The following is a 15,771-nucleotide window of genomic DNA, read 5'->3' on the forward strand; positions in this document are numbered from 1 at the left end:
CCCTCTCTGGACATCTACACTGGTAGATAGAGTCCTCCAGTCTTCTAGTGGGTCGTCCTTTCAGCTTCTGGAGGATCATGCTAATGTGGTCATGGATGCTTCCTCACTGCCTGGGGTGACTATCTGGGCAACATGACTGCGCTGACCCTTATGTCTGTGTCAGAGCAGTGCCTGGGCATAAACGGGCTCCAGCTGAAGTCAGTCCACCTTCCAATGAAGGCTTTGCTCCCTTCCTTCTAAGGAAGCACCATTCCGATTCTGTCGGACAACCGTACTAACATCCAGTATATCAACAGACAGGGCAGTGTGGATTCCCGAACTATATTTTGGGAGATGATTTACCTGTGATAGTGGGCAGAGTGGTGGGAGATATTCTCAGTATCGGCTTGCTTCATGAGCTCCCTTATTGTGAGGGTAGATGCTCTCAGTTGCATCTCACTAGAAGAAGAGTGGTAGCTACACTCCATAGTGACAAAGGTATCCTTCTCAAGCTGGGGGATTTCATCCATATATTGGGAAACACGATTCCGAACAGGTAGCATTCTCTATATTGTGCCATACATTTTCCTCAGGAAGGTTAATTGGGAAATGCTTTCAGATACATTTGGTCTCAGAGCCATCTGCTAATGTTCTCACTGGTTCCACTTATGTCAAAAGTGCTGCACACTATATTGGTATTGGAAGATTGAGCACAGCTGATCTTGCCCACGATTGAGCACAGAGGATCTGGTACGTCGATATGTTTCCACTCAGCATTTGGCTGCCTCTTCTTCCACACAGGGCAGACCTACTTGCACAGCAGGAAGATCAGGGTCTCCAGCCTAATCTCCCTAAGCGGAGGTTGAATGTGTGGCGATTGAGTGGTGCCAGCTAGAGTCCTTTTGCCTTCCTAATGAAGTTGCAGAGTCATCTTAGGGGCTAGAAAACCCACTACCAAAGCCATCTCTGTGGGTCACTGGAACAAACGGTATTGGCTCATGCTGGTATAAGGTTTAGACCCATTTAAATCCTGCCTTTCCAATGTCCTGTGATATGTATTGTCCCTTGAACAGCAGGGTCTGGCAAGGGCTACAGTTAAGGGCTATTTGGCTGCGCTCTCTGCCTCCATGGGTCTTCCTGATCAGCTGTGCCTGTTTAGATCGCTACTAGCAGTGCATTTTCTGAAATGTTTTCTTGATTTGTAAACTCTCACTTCATTTAGCGTTCTTCAATGTGATCTGAATCTTGCATTAACAAGTTGCACAGCTGTCCGGTTGAGTGTCTTACCTTAATGGCAGCATTGTTGATGGCAATAACTTCAGCCCCTAATGTGGGAGAACTTCAGGTCCTGTCAGTTTGTACACTTTTCACAGTGCCTACTTAGAGAGGCTAGTCCTGTCTGTCCTTCTTACCCAATATAGTATTCTCATTTCATATGGGTTAATCTATTACCCTCTCAACTTCCTTCTCATCCAACCAACAAGCATTGAAAATGCAATAGGTCTCGCCTTTGATTAAGTTAAAGCCATTTGCTTTGCTAATGGTATTGTATAGCAAAGCAAATGGCTTTAACTTAATCAAAGGCGCGACCTATTGAATTTTCAATGCTTGTTGGTTTTGGGCTTGGCGCCCATCTAGGGAAACCTACCTAACCAAGACATTTCAGAAAGCTAGACAGCTGGGGGAGTCCAGGGAGGTATGGCTTGTATGGATCCCCTAACGTTTTCCTACCCAGAGTCCCTTGCAAACCTCAAATTTTGCTGAAAAAAACAGATTTTTCTCACATTGAAAGGCCTGTCACCCACTTTAATTGGCCCAGATGTGGATGGCCTCAGATGTGTTCTGCGGGTCATGCCCTACCTGCCAGACCAGTGACAAGTTGTAAGAGAAGCTCAAGGCTTCCCTGCAGCCGTTCCCTGTCATTGGCACCCTCTGTGAATGGGTGGGCATCGACATTCTTCGACTTCTGGATCCCAAGAAACAGGTTCATCCTGGTCTTGGACAACGCCAGGTGAAAAATTGCGGGAGAACCAAAGTGGGTCTAAAAGAACAGGTTTTTGAAAATACGTTTTTAGGCTGACTCTGCTTTGGGCACCCACACAAGTGAGGCCTCATTTTTATCTGGAGACTGAGGGAAGCGCTGGGTGGTGTGAAATTTGTGCTGGTGCGGTGGTTCCATGACTTTCCTACACAGAACTGTGAGAAAAATTTGACTTTTTAGCCAAATTTGAGGTTTGCAAAGGATTCTGGGTAAAAAAACTGTTGGGGGATCCATGCAAGCCACACCTCCCCGGATGGGTGTCTAGTTTTCAGAAATGTCTTGGTTTGGTAGGTTTCCCTAGCTGGCCGGCGATTCCGGGACCAAAAACGCATGTGCCCCCATCCATCACAAAACAGCCAGGTTTTTCAAGTGGCACCTGCATTTTTGGACCGAGGCTCGGCAGCCAGTGAGGTATCTTTTTTACCAGGAGACTGAGGGGAACTCTGGGTGGTAGGAAATGTGTGTCAGTGCAGTGATACCAGACAGAAATGTAAGGAGAATGTGATTCTTAACAGAATTTTGGGTTTGTAGGGAATTCCGGGTAGGAAAACCTTGGGGGATTCACACAACCCACACCACCCTGGACTACCCCAGGTGTCTAGTTTTCAGATATGTTTTGGTTTGGTAGGTGTTCTTAGACGGCCGTTGAGCACAGGACCACAAATGCAGGTGAACCACCTGCAAAATTAATATTATTTTGTGATAGGTAATTTTGATGTCTCCACAATATGTTTTGGGCCGTTCTCTGTCGTGGGCACTTGGCCCACTCACACACGTGAGGTAGCATTTTTATTGGGAGACCTGGAAAATGGATGGGTGGGTAGAAGTTTGGGCTCCCAGCAGATTCCAAATCTTTCCATCACTGGAATGTGAGTAAAATTTGTTTTTTAGTCACATTTTGAGGTTTGCAAGAGCTTTTGGGTAACAGAACCTGGTGAGAGCTACACAAGTCACCCCCCTCCTGGATTCCCCTGGTTGCCTAGTTGTAACATTTTTTACAGGTTTGCTAGGTGTCCCTAGGCGCTGGCTGAGCTAGGACCCAAAATCTAGTTCTAGGCACATTGAGAAAAAAGAGCCAGTTTTCAGTGGAAAAATGTGATGTGTCCATGTTGCGTTTTGTGCCGATTTCTGTCACGGGCACTAGGGCTACCCACACAAGTGAGGTACCATTTATATTGGGAGACTTGGGGAATTGCAGGGTGGAAGGAAGTTTGTGGCTCCCTGCAGATTCCAGAACTTTCCATCACCGAAATGTGAGGATATTGTGTTTTTAGGCAAATGTTGAGGTTTGTAAGGGATTCCAGGTAACAGAACCTGGTCAGAGCCACACAAGTCACCCCATACTTGATTTCCTTATGTGTCCAGGTTAAAGAACGTACAGATTTCCTATGTTTCCATAGGTGACAGCTGATCGTAGGCTCAAAATCCACACCTAGGCACATTGCAAAAAAGGGTCACAGGCACTAGACCCACCAAGTGAGGAACCATTTTTATTGAGAGACTTAGGGGAACACATAATAGTAGAACATGTGTTATTACCAATTATCTTTCTCTGCATTTGCATCTTCCGAATGTAAAACAGTATGTAAAAAGAAGTAATTATGAAAAAAAGCCCTCTAAATCACATGCTAGCATGGGTACCCACAAATTGAGAGATGTGCAAATAACCACAGCTTCTAAACTGCATGTCTTGTCCCCTTTACAGAAATACATAGGTTTCCTTTACACCTATTTTTCACTTAATGTATTTTAGCAAAATAATTGCTGGATACCCGGTACACAATGAAAAAACATAGCAAGCTGCAGCTCAGTTATTGGCTCTGGGTACCTCCGGTTCTTGGTGAACCTACAAGCCCTATACAACCCCGCAACTAGAAGGATTCAGCGGATATAACAATATATTGCTTCAAAAAATCTGCCATAGTTAGAAGTTGTTGCAGGTGAAAACACAAGCACAAATGGCTGTTTTTTCAACTTAATTCCAATATTATTTTTATTTCAACTGTTACTTTCTATAGGAAAACCTTGAAGGATCTATACCAATTACCTCATGCAGAATTTTGAATTGTGTCTATTTTGCAGAAATATATAGCTTTCCAGGGTAACTGGAAGAAGTTTGAAAGCACAAGAATAGTAAAATTGGCTCTGTCCGAGTAAAACACGTAAACCACATTGAAAAATGTGGTTTTCTGACAAAAATCTGCCTGTTCTTGAAAGCTAAGGAGATTGTGATTTAAGCACCACAAACCCTTCGTTGATACCATTTGTAGGAGAAACAAACAGACGCATGCTTCTGCAGCAATTTTTCCCATTTTCCCCGAAAAATCCTAATTTTATCTGGATTTTGGCTAATTTCTGAGTTCCTCCCCTAGGGAAATCCACAAACCCAGGGTACCTTTTGAACCCCGATGATGGTGGAAGAAAAGGGCAAATATTTGGCGTGGATACCTTATATTGAAAACAAGTTATGGGGGCCTAAGAGTGAAGTACCCTAAGTAGCCAAAGAAAAAGCTTGACACAGGGGGGACAAGTCCTGGTAGCGAACGGGTTAAACATATCTCAGGTCTGCCATTGCAGCCTGTGTGTGCATTTTTTAAACTGCCATGATGATCTGGCAAAATAAACCTTTTGCCAGGCCCAAACCTTCCTTTTTAATACATGTAAGTCAACCCTAGGCTAGGCTCTGGGCAGCCAGAGGGTAGGGTGCAGTATATTTAAAAAGAGTCACATGAACGTTTTAGTTTTATATGTTCTGGCAGTAAAAAACTCTTAAATTAGTTTTTCACTACTACAAGGCTTACTTTTCCCATAGGCCAACATTGGAGTTACCTTATTACATCTAATAAGCGATAATTTCCAAATGGGAGTGGGTATTCAGTTCATGTTTGGTGTCCTTGGGATTGTAATGGAAAAATCCACTCTCATGGTGAAGTTGGATTTTAAATTACAATTTTGAAAGTATCATTTTTAGAAAATTGGCATTTTCCTGCCTTAGCCACTTAGTGTCTGTAGCCTGTATTTGGGTCACATGACTGGGTGTAGCTGACAGTTGAGCAATCTGTGTTCCTCCTAGAGAGCCACACACAATAGAGAGCTTAGGTGTTCCTGGATTGGACATCCCTGGCAGGATGGGAGGGAAGAGCTGGGAACAGCCCTAGTTACACTTGAATAGGCGGTGTGCTGTCTCTAAACAAAGGGCTACATACCCCCTGTAGTTAGTCTGGAGCCAGGACAGGGAAGGCATGATGACTGGGGACTTCAGAGCTTCTCCCACTTCAAAGAAAGGCCCAGATTTAAATGTTGGACCCCAGACACCATCTCTACAGTATACTCTTGATCTGCAGAAACTCTGCCAGGAAGAAGGACTGCTGTGCTGCTTCCAGGACTGCCACTCAGCTAACCTGCTTCTCTAAAGGACTACTGCCCTGTTGTGCTGACCTGTTTCCTGCTGCCCTCTTGCTTGGGTGAGACCTACATCTGTTGAACCCAGAACCCCAGAGTGACTCGAAAGGCTAGTTGGCTGGCCTCCTGACTTGGGCCTCAGGAACAGAGGGCTCCAACATCCTCGACCCCAGCACCTGGACTCTGCCATCTGTGAGTCTACCCTGCCAAATGGTGCCACCCCTGTATCACATTGAAGCCTGCTGCTTCATCGGAACCGCTATTGTTTGACGCATTCTCGGTGCAGGCTCTTGCATCGCTTGTTTACGGCAACCTCAAAGATGATGCAGAGCTCCACATTGCAGCTTTGCAGTTCCTCGGGTTGACGTACTGCCCTGACTGCGCAACGCATCCTTGACGCTGCACATCAGAAGTCCAGTTGAAGGGATCCTCTATGATGACACAGACCCTCACCTCACAACCTTGTCACATCCCAGAACTGACACATGGCTTCGGCTGCACAACACATCAACGACATGGACCCTCGCAACACTAGCCAAACTAGGATTACAGGTACTTGCGCTCCATCCTTGGCGGCCTGAACTTGTTGCTTTGTTCCAATCCAGCACAACCAGAAATACACAGTTCACTGAAATCTTTAAAGTTGCATATATCTGGTTCTACTTATTGGATTTCTGTCATTTCTAGTCTTATAGTATTTGTTAAAATAACTATGTTTCTAACCTAGTGTGGGATCTTTTTTGCGTGGTGTTTTTCACTGTATTACTGCTGAAGGAGTTGCACAAACACTTTACACATTGCCTATGATTCAGCTTGACTGCTCTGGGCGAAACTACCAGAGGGTTAAGCACAGGTTAATTTAGAGTTGGCTTGTGCCTCTCCCGTACAAGGATTGTGGTTGGATCTTGACCAGGGCTCACACCCCAGTTAACCAACAACCCAATTTCTTGCAATCATATTGATAAGTTGTTTTTTAATACAGTACCTGTTAGAACTGGGGGTCTCTAGTTGGCAGAGGTAGGTACCTTTGTCCAAATAGGGACCCTTGCTTCTAGTCAGGGTAAAGGGCTACACTTCTAAAATAACCCCTGCTCACCCCCTTGGTAGCTTGGCATGAGCAGACAGGCTTATCTCAGAGGCAGTGTGTAAAGCATTTGTGAACACATACAGTAATACAGTGAAAACACTACAAATGGACACCACACCAGTTTAGAAAAATATGTAATCTTTATTAGACTTAACAAAAGACCAAACGACAAAAATCCACAATCCTGTAATCAAAAATAGACTTTAAAATGGTAGATGGTAAATGCAACACTTTACTCTCAAAGTACCTTGGATGCGTCACGCAATACAAACAAAAGGGTCGCAGGGAAGGTGATGCGTCGATTACTTCCTTCGGGGGAGGTGATGCGTCGGTTCCTTACCAGAGAGGAGGTGATAGATCTTACTGTGATCTGGTGCAATGCGACAAGATGGTGCCTCGATGCGATGGGACGATCCGGTGCGACAAAATGGCGTCTTGATGCGATGCGACAACGATGGATGTGATGTGTGCACGCCTGATGGCTGTGAGGCAAACTCGGGGATTTCTGAGCCGTGACAGGCCCTGTGACATGCTTCGTCGATGATGCGACGGCGAACAGATGCAGTTGTGGCACGCTTCTTCGGCGATGCGACGGCAACTGCTGCGGCGGCGACACGCTTCTTGTTGCGTCGCGCTTCCATCTCCCAGTGAGTCACAGTCTTCTCAGAGGGCCCAAACAACAGTAGGCGCCTCTCTGCAGGCAGAATTCCTCAGCAAGGGAATTCAGGGGCGCTGGTGGTGAAGTCTTGTATCCCTGACACTTCAGGAAGGAGGCAAGCACAATTCAAACCCTTGAAGATTCTTCTTCAAGATTGCAAAAGTACACACAAAGTTCCTTTTTTTCCTTTCCTTGACAATAAAGTAACCACTGCAGGCCATCCCAACAGCACAGGGGCAGTCTCCTCCTTCGGCTTCCTTGGTTCTTCTCCTTGGCAAAGGGTCGTCTTGATTCCCAGAAGTGATCTAAAGTTCTGGGGTCTGGGTCCCCCTTTTTAAACACAAAGATCCATTGTCTCTGAAGTCAGGGAGTGTCTATACCTAGTCCAAACCAGTTCTGGGTGCATTCTGCCAGTGCACAACTTCTTCCTTTGTCAGTGTGGGCCAGGGTCATCAGACACACCACAGGAGGTGGAGCCAGCATTGTGGAAGGCAGGCACAGCCCTATTCAGGCCCCTGGGCTACTCCTCCCACCACTCCTCATGCAGATAGGTCTATTCAGGCTTGTGCTGACTCACCCTGTCTCCTGGAGCCATCCCAGCCCCTGTCACTCACAAACCAGACATGGAATACACAACCTAGCAGAGGCAGGCTTGGATGGTTAGGCAAGAAAATACCTACTTTCTAAAAGTGGAAATATCAAACACAGAATGTTAAAACCAACTTCACTAAAAGATGTATTTCATCATTCTGAGTTCAGGCATACTAAACCTATAATTCTACCTAGTTCCCTGAGTCAGTTAGGATTATAAGATGTTATAATCAAAGGCTAACTGGGAACAGGTAGCCTTGCAATAGTGAAAAACGAAATTGGTTGTAATTCACTATCAGGACATGCCGCACACATCAGGGCATGTCCTACCTTTTACATACAATGCACCCTGCCCTTGGGTCTACCTTAGGGGTGACTAATATGTAGAAAAGGGAAGGTTTAGGGACTGGCAAGTGGGTGCACTTGTCAAGTCGACCTGGCAGCCCCAGGCTGCACACAGGCTTTGCCAAGTCGACCTGGCAGCCCCAGGCTGCACATAGGCTTTGCAATGGCACTCCTGAGTCACATTTTACAACCGGCTTCTGTGGGTGGCACAACCAGTGCTGCAAGCCCACCAGCAACATTTGATTTACAGGCCCTGGGCACACATGGTGCACTGTACTAGGGTCTGACAGGTTAATCAAATAGGCCAATCATGGAGTCACTAATACATTACAATAAATTACAATAGAGAACACTTGCACTTTGGCACTGAATAGCCGTAGCAAAGTGCCCAAAGCATCTAGACAAGCAAAACACATAGCACAAATACAGGAGGCAACAGCAAAAAAATGATAGGGAGACCTTTAGGGCCCCCTTCGCCTTCTCTGCATGGGGATGCATTCAGGGAGGCACATGTGCCCCCCTGCATGCATGCACCCCAATTCCTGCACGGCATGGACTTTTCAGTCCATGTCATGCAAGAACTGTTTTTAGCATTCCTATTGCTATGCCCATTTTCTGAGGCCTTGTCGTGGGAACGCCAAAAAACAGCCTGCCAGACAGGAGGAAACTTCCAGTCTGGCAGGCGGTCTGACCACGGGTTTGGTGGTGCAGCAGCGAGGCAGACTCGGCGCCACACCACCAAAGTCATAATCAGGCTCTATATAGCAGGTGTTACTATTGCTCAGTTTAATTTACTCAATTTACTAACATTCAGGAGCATTGGAGGCTGAGTCAGCCTTCTCAGGATTCAAACACATAACCTACTGGTCACCACAAGCCATCTGCCAAGGTGATTTACTGACACTTACATATCTCCTCAGCATCCACAGCTGTTAACACTTATTTTGAGAAGAGAAATTGCCTTCTGAATAAATACATCCATCACAACACAAAGAATTGATTGGCCATGTCACATTGCAAACACTGTGGATACATATCCTAGTGGGGGTCCTACTCAATCAAAAATATTTCTGAGACTAGATCCTGAATCTTCAGTGCATTTACCATTTTAGTCTCAAAAACAGTCCACTGCATTAACAATGTTGACCTTAACAGCCACCCTGAAAATATTGTTCTGCATCTAGAATTCTACACAATGTATTACATTTGTACCTGTGATTCATCTTTCAGAACGATGAAGCCCAGACTTTGTTTGTAAAAAAACCTTTTCTCAATAAACCCTGTGATTAGGGACACAAACATGTTGGCGTTTTGCTCTCAAGCCTCAGTGATCCATTACAAATTGGCAGTCATCTATCAAAATTGAGTAGTGGAATGGGTACATTTCCGCATTGTGCAAGTGGAGAATAGAGCTTTTATTTAAGATTGTTCAAGTAGCACACGATTTAATTAAATCATGTAACTAACCCACGCACACTAGCTTACCATGCTCAATTTGAGATTTGAATTAAACCTGCAAAAAACATGCAAATGCTAGCCATTTGAATATATATTGGCATGCATTTGTATGACCATCCTTGGCTCCTTGTGGTGAAATCTAAAGCAATGTGCATTTAAATTTAAATGTATGAAAGGAAGATATTCTCTGATTAGACATATTTTGGTTGTGACATGCAAAAAAGGCACAAATTCCCAGCACTTGTTTACCTTTAGAGACAGGATTTAATGTAAAGTGTCCCAAACCTCACCAAGGAGGGGGTCCTATTGCACCCCAGAGTGCTCTGTAAAGATTAAATACTGTGGAATGAATGTGTGTCACTGTTCGCATGACGCAAACAGCTATTTGACAAAGGATCTCCCAATTCGGGGGAGCCGTCCTAATGTCGGTACGACTGGGACAGAACTGGGGGTAGTAGCGCTGTGTGCTGCATCCTTCCGGAGAAGGCTGTTAACCCATTGTCCGGGCTGGAGGTGAGGCACAGTGCTTCCGGGGTTGTTCCCTCTCGAGGAGCGACAAGCGCAGCCCATAAAAGGGGCAGCAAGGTGGCAAGCAGGTCTCTCTTTCCTGCTTGTGGCTTCGGACAAGACAGGCGCCGCTCCTCCACAGCCCCTCTCGGCACCACCAGATAGTTTCTTTTCTTCTTCCTCTGCAAGCGCAGCTCTACAGGAACAGCACAGCCGATTGCCTGCTGGTGGCTGCGTGGGCTGGAGAGTTTGCTCCCCTGACCCAGGTGTTATTGCACTCAGTGGCAGCTCTGTTGGAGGGTGCTGTTGCTGTAAATGAGTCGGGCTCAGGTGGGCCTAGTGGGAGCAGTTATATTAGTGCAAGCTTGTCTTTGGGCACTTTTTCTTTGTGTTTGCCATAATTCTGTTCTGGGCGTTTTTCCTCTCATTTGGATCAATTGTATTTGGTGCAATCTTTGTTTTGTGGGTGTTTTTATTCCTGCGTTTAGGGCCAAAGATTTTGTTTGTATTTTTGGGGGTGGTCGCCCTATTATCAAAGATGCTAGTACTCCAATCTCCTATATGTGCCAAGGTGTTCAGGAGGCTTGTGATGGTTTTTTGTTGGCATTTAACTGCTGGATGTCTTAGCACTTCTTTAGACTCGCACTCCTTCGATTCGCGGCCTATACTCAGCGAGTGTTTGAGGAACCCCTGATTTTGGTATTGGGGTAGTGCCTCTTCAAGGCCAATGGTTGTTTGACTGTCCTTTGAGTGTTAGGAATAGTTTTGTGTTTGTTGGTAAGCCTTTGACTAAGGATGCTTGGTAAGGCAAAGAGGGGCTCCAAGCACTCATGGTCTGAGGAGGCTATTGAGGCTTTAATGCATAGAATGGACTCAATGGCTGAGACCATGGCCCTGTTGCGGCTGCAAACAAATGTGGGGCAGCCTAGTGAACCTTTGGCACCAGTGGAGAAGGTTAGGAGATCAGGGGTTGAACCTAGGGTGGCATTTCCCCTGGGTCCGAAGCGGGGCTGGGGTGGGAACCAGGAGGGGGTCAGCAACGATTGCTGAGGATTGGCCACAGATCACATCAGCAGGTAGCTCTGGTGAGTGAGTATCACAGGGTACTGTCTCTGCTGTTGTGCGGCCACCTGCAAGTGGTAGTAAGGTTCAGGACGGTAACAGTTGTATGGTGATTGGGGTTACTCCAGCGAGAGGCCCTGGACAGCCAGATTTGGTAGCTAACTTATCCACTGTGTTGCCTTGGCTTTCCAAGGTGGGAATGTTGTCCACTCCTCTTTTGGGGGTATGAGTGACGGCGTGGTAGACAGTGATAATGTGGAGAGGGATAGGAGTTTGATGGCCCACCTTGTCAGTACGGTTTGTTAGGGAATGTAAGTGGGTGGCACACCTGTAGCGTGAGTCAGTAAGGTGCCTCAACTTAACTCGGTAGCGTAAGGGGATGCAGCTCTGTGAGGTTGTCATGGAGTGGGGGTGGGTGTCATGCCTGTGGCAGGAGTCAGTGGTGCTACCGCAATGTAACCCAGCGGTAGAGGGACCTTCAGCTCCGGTCACTCCGCTGACTAGCAGCGTTCCTCTTGCAAACCCAGCCCCCACCTTCCACTCCACAGTAACAGGTATGACACCATTGCCGGTTATTGGTTTGTGGGATGTGTGATCTGAGCATGACCAATTGGTCAGGCATGTCACAATGGAAGTAAAAGAAAATATTTGGAAGGGGAGTTACGTGGACAAGTTTGAGCTGATTGTGAATATGCCAAAAAGGGAAGAGGCCAAGGGACTGCAGCCAAAGAGGGTGAAGGAAACATTGGTTAATTGGGTGAAAGACTTTTCAATTTTCCAGTCTATTATTGCAGAACTCTACTAATTTAGGTGCCCAACTCATGTGCTACCAGATTAGAATAGTGTGTGAGCATGATGAGTTTGGTGGCAGAGCTTGGAAGGACTATGATAGGGAGCACAGGAGGATTAATACATCTAGGCCCATGCTAGCTTGGTATCACATTGATGTACACACTTGACTGAGTCTCATGAAGCAGCAACACATTGAACCTACTCCAAATCAGCCCTTCCGGGTGGGCTCTGGGTCAACTGAAAGCTCGGTTGGAAGCAATGAAAAAAACTGCGCTCCGCGGGATCCATGTAACACGGAGTGCAGAAAACTCCGCAAACTCCGCAAACGAAGCAGAGTTCACCACCCAGACTTAGTTTTAAGCCAAGCATGTCCCGGTTGTACTGAACAATGCAGCTGTGCGCAGACGCTGTATTAAGGAAAGACTTTATTCCCTTTAAACCATCTCCCTGGGATCGGGTGAGCAATCATCAAATTAATCGTACCAAGCTGGAAACAAGTTAAAATACAACAATGATGACTTTTTAAAATGTGTGTGATATAAAACTGTAGATCTTGGTGCAAAGAAATTATTATTTTTTTTTTTTTTATTTATTAGCATTTTCAAAAACAAAAGAAACACATACAATGTTATTACATACAAGTAACAGACAGGCCGTGGTACAACAACATCCGTCTTCCAGTTCAGTAGCGTTGTAACAGTTCCTAAAAAACACGTAGTCTATAGTGCAGCTGCAATGCATAGTCAAGTGACTTTATACAGTTGTAGATATTTAATCAAGTATTTCCAATAATCTCTAGGCTTTGACCCACTCGGAAGCTCTTCCTCGTATGTTTGCAGAGTGTCTTTACAGTACGTTAAATCATGAATCCATTGTTTAATTGTGGGAACCTGCCTACTGTTCCAACATAGTGATACTCTTCTTTTGGCCAGGAGTAATGCAATTACACAAAATTTACGCTTATTGGCTCGCAGTGTAGGCATCAGGCCCAGCAGACAGGTGCGAACCGTGCATTCAATGTTAACTTCCACCATAGTACCCAACATCTGCGTTACTTTCAACCAATACTCTGCCACTGCACCACAGGACCATGCCAGATGGATGAAATCCGCTTTGTCTGCACTACAGCGACAGCATCGAGAGTCAGTCCTCAGACCATACTAATAAAGCTTAGCCGGAGTATAATAGGTCTAATGGAGGTATTTATAGTACAGCATACGTAAATTACCATTTGGCGTTAACAAACCTGTTAATGAACAAGTCACAGCCTAGTCTTCCATCGTTAATGGATCGGCTAAAGTACTGTTCCATTTCTCCAGTGTTTTGTGTGTATTGCCTGCTATGTCCTCTTGCAATTTTACATATAATTTCGATACCATACTTGTAGCAGTGGGAGTGGTGAGCAAGAATTGTAAAGCAGACAATTGCGGCAGCTCCGCCGTAAAAGATGGCTATAACTACTTTAGGGCACCTTGCAGCCTATGATATGTAAATTTGAATAATAACGTTTGATTGCTGATAAATGAGAGCTCCTCCAGCGTTTGAAATAACCCATTGCTAAATAGATCCCCCATGGTGGTAATGCCCACTTGCCGTAGCAGACCCATACCCACCTTTCCTTGTGTAACCGATAGATCCAGATGGTAGTGGAGCGGCAGTGCTGGAGCATACAATGGTAGCTTATGCGCCTTTCTTCCCATTGTTCGCCACGCACTATTCGTCGTATCTATAGTGTTTATATCACGGTTATGAAGTGAAGCCCTATGGTGGGTTATAATAGCATTTAATGGAATCAGAAACGCATCTCCTTCTTTAATTGCAACATGCGTGACATACGGAATTTGGTGATACCAATAATGCGCATATTGCGCTTGCGCACATAAATAATATAGCAAAAATTCCGGCACCCTGAACCCATCCTGGGAATAAGGCAGCGTTAAAGCTCGCAGTTCAATCCAGGCCTGTTTACCCGCCCATATTAGACAAAGGACCATTGAAGATATCCTATGAAAAACTGTAGCTGGAGGCTGAATCGGTATATTATTAAAAAGATACAATAGTTTAGGTAAAATGACCATCTTTACAATGGCTAGTCGGTCAGCCAGTGATAGCGGTAATTGAATCCACCTCTCTATTTTTGCTTCCAGCACCCCAATTACCCTTCCATAATTAGTACGAATGACAAGTTCCGTGTCACGATGATACCAAACACCTAAGTATTTTACTGGCTCCGATTGCCACTCTATTGGATATTCCAAAGAGTGCGGGTGAGTAGTATCTGTCAAGGGTATAATTAATGATTTGGACCAATTGATTTTGATGCCTGATTGCTGCTCAAATGTAATATATTCCCTCAGCAAAGGATTAAGATATTTCTCAGGATCCCGAACATATAGCATCATATCATCTGCATATAATGATATATTCAAAGGCCTCTGCGGACTGTAGCGCTGAATAATGATGTCCCTGTCGAATTTTACATGCCAACGGCTCTAGCGCTAGCGCAAATAACAAGGGAGACATCGGGCAGCCCTGTCTTGTCCCCCGTGCGATAGTTATAGGTTCAGATATGTATTTATTACCTCTGATATGCGCCGTTGGCGCAGTATACAGTATTTGTATCCATTGGAGAAAAATAGGAGGAAATCCCATTCTCCGTAAAACCGTGTAGATAGGGCCACTCTAGAGAATCAAATGCTTTAGCAGCATCTAAGAGTACCGCAGCAGCCTTAGTCGTAGGAGTCAAATAATGCGACAATGCAAAGAGCGTTCTGGTTTTATGAGCTGTAGACCTATTGGGTATAAATCCTGATTGATACGGTAATACTAACTTAGTCATTAATGGCTGCAATCTAGTGGCAAGAAGTTTGGCGAGGATCTTTGCGTCTACATTGATGAGGGATAATGGCCTATACGAATCACAGTACTCGGGATCTTTGCTTGGCTTCAAAAGAGCAATTAATAGGGCTTCCCTCAATGTGGGCGGCAGCGTCTGCTTTTCATGAGCGTCTCCATACATCTCAACCAAATGAGGCGCCAATTGATCAACAAAAGCTTTATAAAACTCACATGTAAACCCATCGGGCCTGGAGCTTTCCCATTTGGCAGGGATTTGATAACATCAGTTACCTCTTCCACTGTAACAGGCAATGACAAGTAGTCCCACTGCGTGTCAGACAACCATGCTCTCGCTACATCAGCTAAGTAATCCATTATCTCATCCGTTGATGCTTTAGGCTGCGAAGCATACAATGCTCCATATGCATGCATGAATTCCCGGAGTATATCCTGCGCCCCTTATTGCAAGTCCCCATTACTATCCCGTACCGCCCAGACAGTCTGCGGCGCATGACCAGCGCATATTTTAGCTGCCAAATTTCTACCGGCTCTACCTCCCTCACCATATGCTCTCGCTACCTGGCGCTTCGCTATATACTTAAGCTCATCTTCGGCATAGGTTTGGTATTCAGATAGAACAATCAGAATGTCACCCACTGTTTTGGTACTTTGTGTGCGCTCCAGTTCGCGTAGCTTTCCTTCACGCACAACGAGTTGCTGCCGTATATCTTTAAGTATGCCCGCATTAGTACTTATGCAGATACCTCGAATCGTAGCTTTAAAAGCTTCCCATAGCAGGCAAGGATCATCCGTAGTAGGCTTATTTAGCTCAAAGTACTCCTTAATAGCTTGACTTATAGGCAGTTGCATACACTGAATCTAGTAAGGCCGTCGCATTGAACCTCCAACTAAACGGGGCGGCACGTATTTGGGCAGATCTAGGGATAGCAAAACTGGGTTGTGATCGGACAGAGTCCTGGGCAAATGACTCACAGACCTCGTCCATAGTCC

The sequence above is a fragment of the Triturus cristatus genome, chromosome 1_2 (genome assembly GCF_964204655.1).
Source record: "Triturus cristatus chromosome 1_2, aTriCri1.1, whole genome shotgun sequence".
NCBI classification, from domain to species: Eukaryota; Metazoa; Chordata; class Amphibia; order Caudata; family Salamandridae; genus Triturus; species Triturus cristatus.